At 36.3% G+C, this 11,333-nt stretch overlaps 1 long non-coding RNA gene across 1 annotated transcript; it reads right to left on the reverse strand.

Annotated features, from left to right (window-relative positions):
• Nucleotides 1-210: 210 nt before the first annotated feature.
• LOC129533177 (uncharacterized) lies at nt 211-10,091 on the reverse strand. Its single transcript, XR_008679233.2, has 3 exons — nt 9,958-10,091; nt 1,816-1,950; nt 211-565 (listed from the first exon to the last, which is right to left on the reverse strand). It is a non-coding gene; the product is annotated as an uncharacterized lncRNA (long non-coding RNA).
• Nucleotides 10,092-11,333: the final 1,242 nt, after the last annotated feature.

Here is an 11,333-nt window from a genome sequence, read left to right on the forward strand (position 1 = left end):
GTTATGTCAGAAAGTTATTTAAGGTCAATTTGTTTTATCTTCTAACATTAGACTTAAGCCTATGTGGATTGCAAATTCTCATAATTCATAGAAAACTTCTTAGTTTTCAGTATACTGTCTGTATTTCCAAATCCACATAAATTATGGAGGTGTAAAAGAAACTATAAACTCAGCTAATTTTATATCATTTTATTCTATCGGTTGTTATTTTTATCATGACTGTTTCACCCTTTAAGGGGAAGCTATTTCAGTATAATTTTTGAAGTTTTAAGTCCGATTTCTAAATATAGATTGAATTATTCTCTTAAACTAGTAAAAATGATTTGAAAGAAGGAAGGAATGGAGGAGAAAAGGCATGAAGAGAGAGAAAAAGTGAAAGGAAGAAACTCAGAGCTACTGCTAATGTTTTATTTGTTTGGCTTTTATTTTTATTGGGGGTGGTGAGGAGGAGGCGGGTTTGGACAGAAGGACAAGATACTTCCTTCTAAAGCTTTCCACATGATGAAGTTAATTATCATTTCTTCTCTTCAGACATGGATGGCTCCTTCCTAAGAAGTGCCAACATCTGTTGAGAGAGAGAGAACATCTGTTAGGCAAGTGGAGATATTGGGAGATAAGCTGCTTACTCAGACAGTTTGGGCATGATGAAGAAATCATAATAAACTGGAAAATTAAGATTAAAATATGGGCATAATTAGTAGTTTTTAATGTGCCAAATACTGTATTGCTGAACACATAATTAATGGGGTCAGAAACTCCCAGTGATTGTCAGCAACTCCAGTTCATAGTAGCTCAACATTCTATTCAGAAACATCTACTAGGTGGTGGGTCACAGGTTTACTCAGGGTAAATGCTTACAAGTGAGCACACACTAAAATGTTGTCAGCTTGTATAAACTCCGGGCACAGTCCCCTATAACCCAGGTCACTGTGTGTAAACCTGGTCTCAATGTATGGTGCCACTACTTTAAGTTCATATAAATGTGTGCACGTGTGTGTGTGTGTGTGTGTGTGTGTACTGTAAGTGCAAAGACAATAATTGTAAGGAACACATAATTATTTGGATCTTTATCATTTTTTAAAATTTCACACATGTGATCTTCCCTGTTTCCAACAATCCTGTGAGACGGATTGCCCAAACAATCTCTCCACTTTAAAATTGAGGAAACAATCTCCAAGTGTCTAAATGGTTTGAGTCAGGCTATATAGGACTTGTAAATAATAAATTCATACATTTAATTCCATATAATGCCTTGAATAAACTCATTACAATATGAAATGGGTATCCTAAAATTCAAATTTCAACACCGAATCATACATTAGTAGTATAATCCAAAATATCCCCCAACCACATTCCCACCCGATACACCCACATTCACTCCTCTCCTCTTTCTCTCTCTCTCTCTCTTATTTAAAGCCTACAACTCTTAACTTCAGTTTCTAGAAAATCTTAAGTTAGAATTTTGATCTTTCTACTATGCCAGCACTATAATTTTCTTCTTTCCTTCTTTCAATCAGTCAGAAAAGGGAGAAATTTAACCTGGCATACATTCTTCTTTTCAAATAGTTTGTGTGGTTTTCAAGTTTCAGTATTTAAAAAGATATTTTCTTAAAATATTAATAATTTCAGATTTTTATGTTGATAAAAGAAGTTTGTGTATGAAAGGAATTGAGTAAATACCAAGAGAAGAGACCCTAAGGCTGATTAAAGCTAAAAAAGTCTAGGTTTTCAATTCTAAGAAACTGTTCCTCTCATTCTTTCCAGCAAAAAGCCTAAAATACAGAGAAGTCCAAATGTCACCAGAAAAATACCTACTTTTTTCCCAAGGTGTGGCCAATGTCAGCACATGAGAGCAGGCTATCTGGTCTAGCCTCATGCATTGCTTCTTGCATTGATAGTCCAGATGTTATTGTGGAAACTGAAGCCAGTGTCACCTGATAACTCTTCTACCTAAAATGATAGCGAACACCAGCAAAATAATTTTGATTAGTCAACAGGTCTATTAACAACTTAAAAGGGGTCCTAAACTGTTAAAAAATGTCAGGAATACAAAGGAAGACTAAGATGTGGTAACGCTTCTCAGGAAGAAAACTGGCATATGTAAATCAAGACATCTAGAATAATTAAGTCCTAAACGGAATGAAACTAACTGTAAGTGCAGTCTAAGTTCATATCTGTGTAATAACCCTCACTGCCACAAAAGAATGAATCTGTTTACTGAGCTCCATGTGTAAACCTCATGTCAGTTTCTTCCTTAACATTTTTAGAGTATATCTGGGTTTAAAGACCAATCTTTACAAGGAGAGGAAGGAAACTTCAAACATAGCTACTCCAATCTTAATTGTATTACACTTACTGTCATCTGTCTCACAATTGATTCAAAATTATATAAGAGAATTTGACAGTTTTATTGCTTTCTCCTCAACTTTGGACTCAGTGAACTGGATTATTTGTAGGTTATCCTTTTGGGACAGGGGGTAGTCTGGCTCTGTTGCCCAGGCTGGAGTGCAGTGCCGCAATCACTGCTCACTGTAGCCTCGACTTCCTGGGCTCAAGCAATCCTCACACAACAGCCTCTGGAGTAGCTGGGACTACAGGCTCACACCATCATGCCTAGCTGATTTTTGTATTTTTTGTACAGACGGGCTTGTGCCATTTTGCCCAAGCTGGTCTCAAACTTCTGAGCTCAAGTGATCTGTCTGCCTTGGCCTCCCAAAGTGCTGGAATTACAGGTGTGAGCCACCACCCCCAGCCTATTTGTAGGATATTCTGCATGAAGTCAATAAAGGTTTTTGGTTACTGATGTTCAAACCAACCTGCTATTTAATACCACTGCCAGAGGAAAAGCAGGTCACAAATTTTCCTGAGGAATCAGAAACAATTTATAGAGGCACATATTTCTTAGTAACTTTGGAATGATGTAGATACTTGGTTTATACCATAGAAAATAAAATAGATATTTTTGAAAATTCTAACAATATGATGTAATTGTCCATAAATTAGGAATGGCATCAAAAGAAAATTGACCTTAGTCTTGAAATATTATAAGAAAAAAACTTATTCTCAAGAATTAAATTAACTAATATCAATCTTTTAGCATAATTATCCAAGTTAATCTCTTCATATTAAATAGATAGGTCAATATGATATACTTAGCCCCAGAAGATATATTTTGCAATGAATTCTTCTGAGAACCTGTACTAAGAAGCCATGTGATGCAAAACAATCTTTAATATGAGGAAATGGAGCTTTTTATTTCTAGTGAAGGTGTGAAATGGTTTATCATTTCTTTGAAATATTTTCAGACCAAAATCATCTTAGCCCTAATTTTACAAGTGGAACTTCGGAGATTTGAGCAAACCTTCATTCAAATTCTGAAACACATTCAGAAATATTTCTTGAGCAAAATCCTTACTATGCTCACAAGTCTTGGTGCAGTTTCTCCATCTCACAAACAAATAAATATATGTGGAGCCTTGTCTGGGGCCTTAATTTTCACAGAGGAATGTCAACATCACCACATGTGTGTTGGATTCAAGTATTTGTAGCCAAGCATTTGTCTATCTCTGCTGTGTGAATATAAATGGACTTGACTCATACAAATAAAAAGTCTAAAAAAATTAGAATGCAAGTGAAATACTAGAATAATATTTATACCATATATGACAATGAGTTGGCATCTTTGCTGTATGAAGAATTTTCAAGATGTGTTCTGAGATAGAAATGATAATAGTTTTAAGTGGCACAACATTTCCAAAGGGCAATGTTGAGACATAATGATTATATTAGGTTTGGTACAAAAGTAACTGCAGTTTTCACCATTAAAAGTAATAACATTACTCTGTGTGTGTGTGTGTGTCTGTCTGTCTGTCTGCCTGTTCCATATGCTTAGTATGCACTAAACACACATTTTAGCTAAGTTCTATTGGCATCACAAACTAGACACACACATACACACGAGTAGATGATGTATGTGTGCTTCCAGAATTTTTTTCAAATCTTAGTTTATGGTTATAATGAGCAATTCTGATTTGGAACAAACCCAAATTCTGGTGGTCCCCTAAGTGCTTTGCTGAAAACACTGATTACTATTACTGATTACTATTAAAGTAATAGTTTAATTAATAGTAACTTCTAACATTCATTGGATGCCAAGAAGAGTGCTTACTACACCTGTTTAATATCAAAGTAACGCTCACAACAAACCCATGAAGAAGTTATCATTGTAATCTCTAATTGCAGATCAACTGAAGCTCAGAGATATTAACTTATTCAAAATCACAGAGACATGAAGTGGGAGAGCCAATATTCACATTCACAGAGTTGAACCCCAGAGCTTTCAAACTCTTTGTGACTTTTGACTCAGTCAAAATTTCTGTCATTTTCTAGAAAAATTTTCCAAGTAAATAATTAGGTATTCATACACAAATATGGTAAGAGCAGTAACCCTGATAACAGCAAAATCTTGGAGACAACATATGTCTAATATTAGATATTGTTTGAGTAAATTATGGTTATACATACAAGAATATGCAACCATTTAAAATTATTTCTCAAATAGTTTTTAAGGTCATGGAAAACAGTCACATATATTGCAATGTGAAAAGAAATATGTGACTAATGGCTCACTTTTGTATATAAAGTTTTGTATTCATAGATAACAAAATGGTTAGAACAATAAGTATCAAAATGTTTATAGTTACTTCTAGCTAGAGAAATTATAGATTTTCTTTTCTCTTTTTATAGATTTCTGTGTTTTCAACATTTTCTATAAATAACATTTATTGTATTTACTTTGTAAGTTGAAAAATTATATAAATTTGTGATTTAGTCATAACCCTGTAAGCCCCTATTGTCCACCTATATTCATTCTATTTTTATCCTTTTGTTTCTACTATTTATTTTTTCTTATAATGCTTTATACGTATTACAAGAAGGTTATAATGCTTTAAATGTATTATATTTATTTATTATATGTAGCTTACATATAATAGCTATATATTTATTTATTATATGTAGTGTATATATAATCATTTATTTGTGTTTTTATTGTTAAATTTCTTAAATTCTAATGGAATCCAATATATGTATGGTAGCCTCTTCTGGAACCCCCATTACATCCACTGCCAGATCTCAAACATATGAATAAACTAACCTACAAAATTGGATAAATGGTCCTTTTAAACCAAAACATAAACCCATTATACTGTGTTTTCATGTTTAATCCTGAATCAGCTGACCATTTTACATAAATTTTTACTAAAAAATTCATTTGATCTGAGAACATCTCCCAGAGCCTGGAACACATTTTCCCAATTCCTGCCTTGAAGTTTAGTATCAATATCATATATATGCTCTCTCAGAGACTTTGACATATCATAATATCTTTATACACAACTCATATATGTGCCATGTATTTGCATAGAAATGTCATACTTCTAAGAGCACTTTCATATGCATTGACTCAACTAATCCTCGTAAGACTACAACACAAGTATCACCGGACCAACTTAGATAAAAATGTCATGATGGCTACTTATAGCTAATCCTTGAGGCTATTACCTTTTCTAACAGAAGCATGATACTTTACTTGCCAGCACTAATAGATGTGTCAATATTGAATCCATGTTATGATGTTAAGAATCAATGTTTTCAGCAAAGCACCCCACCAGAATTTTGGTTTGTTCCAAATCAGCATTGTTCATTACAACCATGAACTAAGCTTTAAAAAAATATTCTGGAAGCACACATACATCATCTACTTGTGTGTGTGTGTATGCGTGTGTGTGTGTGTGTGTGTGTGTGTAGTTTGTCATGCCAATAGAACTTTGCTAAAATGTGTGTTTAGTGCATACTAAGCATATGGAACACACGCACACACACACACAGACACAGATTTTTCGTGTGGAGAATAATTAAGCTGAAGATGTGTTCTTCCTGGGGGATAAAAATGCAATTAAATGTCAAATCTTTCCTTTCAAAAGACAGAATAAATGTTCCTTTTTTAAAAAAACTCCAGATGGTTAAATGTATGCTTTTGAAATTTTTCTGTTTGAAGATAATCTTTTTGCCTCACAATTCCCCTGAGACTCTTCTCTCCTTCAGTACTCTTTAACAGTTTTTTTCTCAGCCCTCAAACACTGTTCCAATTAAAGAGGATGTCCATTTCCTTTTCCTTCAAATTTCCTCTTCCATTGGTTTCCTCAATGACCCGCCCTTCTCTCTAATGGCTCCCTGGCCAGCTTACATTCTAGAACTCCAACTGATTCAGCCCCTGTCATCTCTCTCTGCACTTGCACCATACACATATCTTTGAAAACACTAGTGACACAGCTTCTAGCAATACCTATCAGCCATGGAGGCATTTTTCTGAATTAGATTTTAGCTTCCCTCTTAATTTTTTCAGCTCTTACGTGCAATTAGGAATCACAAATACAAAAATGAATTATACTTATTCCCTAACCCTAATCTACCTCACAAAGGTAGGTGCTACCGCACTTCATGGAGGTAATTCACAAACAATGACCAAAGAGCCAGAGAGCTATTTCAGCAGCAGGCTAATCAATATTATGAAAAATGGAGTGTTTGTGAGGAGGGAAAGACCTAGCTTAGTGTGATAGTAATCTAGTTAAAAATCCTCAAACTTGCAACAAAAGAGATTCCTCTACATTCTTCTAGCCATTTTTTTTTCAGAAGGATATTCCACAAATCATTTTATGATAGGCTTTCTACTACAGACATCAAATGAAAGATTCTTGAATAAATATATGAACTCTAAGGTGTTGGCATTATGGACATGTTTGATGCATCACATTTTAAGCTCGAGTTTCTGAAATATGTAAAAATGTCTAAGCCTGCCTGTGAAGGTGTCTATCTTATGAAAGTGGTCAGAAGTTTGAAGCTCTCAACTCTTACTTTGAATTTGTACAAAGCATTAACCATCACTTTGAAAGATCCATAATTTAGCCTTTTTTTTCTCTCACATGAGCTTAGCTTTGACTTTGCCAAAAAAGTGGGCCTTTTGCCTCTAAAAACAACAAGTGGTTGTATTCTGCATATTCTCTTCTTTCCTTGATGACACCCCTGATTGCATCTAACCTGCCAGCAGAGCTGGACTGGAAACAAGAGCTTTCATTTGGCCATGAGAACAAAGAACAATTGTTTCTGTTAAGCAGTGAAGTTTCTAATGGAGCCAGAGATTACAGAATAGAATCCTCATAAGGGAAGAAGAAAAAAATTCCCCATCATGTCAGCACTGTCAGTGACCAAAGCCATACGCCAATGTATGACCTATGGCCCTCAAAGCAGAGGAATATTTCTTCCTCTATAAAGTGAGTGTTATTTGATTAAATGAATGTTTCTCTAATAAATAGCATACTTAAGGTCTTTCAAAAACCTCAGAACAACCGTCTTATCTGGAGCCAAATAAAAGATATATTGGCAAAAACAAAACTTTCATCCAAATTAATAATGTCTTTATATATCCCTGTCCAGATCTGCATTGGCTCAAGAATTGGGAGGTATTTCCCCAGTAATCGTTCTGTAACCACTGAGTTTTCTAGCAAAACCAGCAGCCTCTGCATCGAGTGAGGTTCACAGGACCTATTTCTGAGGTTGTCTTTGTCTTCCTGTCCATTACCACTGTGTGATATTCATTAGTCAATCACAAAAGAGCAGATTATTTCACATGTCAGTACAAAGGCACTTTGGATCACACTTCAAATTAAAAAATAAAATACAACCTAACTTCAATAGAGGATATACACTTTCCCCTCCCCACTCTTTGCTTTGTATTGTTTTGTTTTTAATCTTCACCATTCTTTTCTTTTTGAAATTGAATTTGTTGGCAGGGATAGACTATCTGCCTATTTTGAAAATGGCATTAGTAAAAAGCAAAACCCTAGTGATAGTTGAGAAGCTTGAATGAGTTGATCATCTTGGGCCATCACCTTCTGGGCACCATCCCAGATATAAAGTCATTGCTCATTTGGACACTAATTGCTATCCTTCTTGGTGGTTATTGGAGAATTAAACAAGCAGATTACTCTTTCATCTTCCTATCTGAAACTTCCCCATATTACACCATCTCTGGTAAGGTAGTAAATGGGAAATTTTACTCCTTCTTGTCTTATAATATATGCCACAACAACTTGAAAGATTAACACAAATTAAATAGCAGTTACACTTCCACAATCTTTTAGTCTTCAATTTGAGCTAATTTATCTCTGAATTAAATAATAATTTGAAAAATAACAGCTATTTTTTATTCAACACTGACTCTGTTTACTTGCCTTTTCTAAGTGCTGTAAATATATAATTTAATCATACAAAAACTTCATGAGGATTTATTTTTAGGGCATATTAATTAGGGTATAAGAAAGGTAGCAGTAACGAGACAGCCAAAGTGCAATGGCTCAGACAAGGCAAAGGTTAATTTGTCTTTTATAATGGACCCTGATTCCTGAGGTTGTCCAGGGACTCTGTGGTGGAGGCAGCTCTATCTCAACTGTGGTTTCCACTTCTGTATCTAAAGTGACTGCTGCAGTTGTCACCATGATCCAGATAGGATGAAGTGGGAAATAGAAAGTACTGGGAAAGCAGTAGGCCTCTAAGAAGTACCTAGAAAGTTAACAAACATCACTTCCTGCAAACAAGCAGGATCTGGAGAGATTCACTAAGGCATTTTTGCACAAAGAGACTCCTTATTAATAGGGATGCTATGGACTGCAATGTATGGAAAATGCATGGTTGAGATAATTGCCATTTATCTGTGTAATCATGAGTAAAACACTGACCTCCTCTGGATTTCCATTTCTTTTTAAGTAAAATTTAAAAGTTCAATGACATCATTTCCAAGGTGTCCTAAAGCTCTAAATTTCATGATTATGTTTAGAAACATGTACATATAAAATAAAACTGATAATGTGCTACAGATTAGGAATTCAGAAGAACCAGAATTTTGTCCAATTTGTCACAGAATGAGATTGGGAGAAGCTGTCCCTTTTGTTTGATTTTTACCATTTAATAGCCAACATTATCCAAAATGAGTTTCATATAACATTAATTCCATAAAATTCTCTGAGAAAAACAAAGGCAGTTCTATGATATTTTAACTGAAATACTTTTGGTTAAAAATGAAAAATAAAGAACTAGATTAAAAAAGGGATAATGTCTATACGGAATATAGAACGTCAGGCCACCATTTATGCTGTTTGGGCAACTTAGCCATTCCAGCCTGTGGGCTTTGGAAGCAGTACCCCAGCACAGCACAGCTACTCTGTAAAAGCGTGGCCACACTGCTTTTTAAATCAGGTCCCCAATCCCATTCCTCCTCACTGGGCAGAACCTCCCAACTGGGGTCTCCAGCCACCCCCACCAGTGTTCTCCATCCTACAGAAATTTGAAAACTCCCTGGGATGAAACTCCCAGAGGGAGGGGTGGGCCTCCATATTTGCTGTTTGGGCAACTTAGCAATTCCAGCCTTTGGGCTTGGAGAGCCCAAGCTGACAGGAGATGGAGGTGGTACCCCAGCATGGCACAGCACCTCCATGAAAATGTGACCAGACTACTTCTTTAAGTGGGTCCCCAACCCTGTTCCTCATCACTGGGTGGACTCTCCCAACCAAGGTCTCTGGTCACCCCCACTGGTGTTCAGCTGACAGAGATTTCAGGTATCCCTGAGAAGGAGCTCACAGAAGGGGTGGGCCTTCATCTTTGCTGTTTCAGTAACTTAGCAGTTCCAGCCTTGGGTTTCAGAGTGTCCAAGGTGACGGGCAGGGGAGGGGGGTGGGGGCTGAAGTGGACCTCCAGAACAGCACAGCTGCTCTAGGAAAATGTGGCCAAACTACTTTTTTAAAGCAGGTCGCTGATCCCATTCCTCCTGACTGGGTAAGACCTCCCATCTAGGGTCTCCAGCCACCTCCTACAGGTCCACTCAGGTTGGCAAAACTTCCATACCTTCTTGGGATGGAGCTCCCAGAGGAGGGTGCAGGCTGCCATTTTTGCTGTTTCACAACCTTCACTGGTGAGACATCCAGGGACTGGAAAATTCGAGGTAACCAGGGACTGGAGTGGACCCCTAGGATACTATAGCAGCCCTATGGAAAAGGAGTCAGACTGTTAAAAGAAAAAAAAATCCATCCAAAGGTCAGCAACATCAAATATTGAAGGTAGATAAGCCCACAAAGATGAGAAAGAATCAGCACAAGAATGCTGAAAACACAAAAAGCCAGAGTGCCTTCTTTCCTTCAAATGACCACATCACCTCTCCAGCAAGGGTTCCAGACTGGGATGAGGCTGAGATGGCTGAAATGACAGACACAGAATTCAGAATATGGATAGGAACAAAATTTACTGAGCTAAAAGAGTACATTGTAACCCAATGCAAGGAAGCTAAAAGTCATGATAAAACATTGCAGAAGCTGACAGACAACATAGTCAGTATAGAGAAGACTGTAACCAAACAGATAGAGCTGAAAAACACAATACAAGAATTTCATAATGCAATCACAATTATTGATAGCAGAATAGACTAAGCAGAGGAAAGAATCTCAGAGCTTGAAGACTATCTTTTTGAAATAAGACAGGCAGACAAGAATAGAGAAAAAGAGAATAAAATTGAATGAATAAAACCTCCAGGAAATATGGGATTATATAAAGAGACTGAATCTATGACAGATTAGTGTACCTGAAAGAGATAGGGAGGATGGAACCAATTTGGAAAACATATTTCAGGATATCATCCATGAAAAATTCCCCAACCTAGCTAGCAGGGCCAACATTCAAATTCAGGAAATGTGGAGAATGCCAAAGAGATACTTCATGAGAAGATTATCCCCAACACACACAGTCATCACATTCTCCAAGGTGGAAGGGAAAGAAAAAATATTAAAGGCAGCTAAAGAGAAAGGCCAGGTCACCTACAAAGGGAAGCCCATGAGATTAACAGTAAGCCTCTCAGCTTAATTCCTACAAGCCAGAGCAGATTGGGGGGCCAATACTCAACATTCTTAAAGCAAAGAAATTCCAACCCAGAATTACATATCCAGCTAGATTAAGTATTATAAGTGAAAGAGAAATAAGATCATTTTCAGACAAGCAAATGCTAAGGGAATTTGTTACCAACAGACCTGACTTACAAGAACTCCTGAAGGAAGCACAAAATATAGAAAGGAAAGACCATTATCAGCTGCTACAAAAACACACTGAAGTATACAGACCAGTGAAACTATAAAGCAACCACATAAACAAGTCTGCAAAATAACCAACTAACATCATGGTGACAGGATCAAATCCACACATAACAATACAATTTTAAATGTAAATAAGATAAA

This window comes from Gorilla gorilla, chromosome 3, assembly GCF_029281585.2.
Source record: "Gorilla gorilla gorilla isolate KB3781 chromosome 3, NHGRI_mGorGor1-v2.1_pri, whole genome shotgun sequence".
Classification (NCBI taxonomy): Eukaryota; Metazoa; Chordata; class Mammalia; order Primates; family Hominidae; genus Gorilla; species Gorilla gorilla.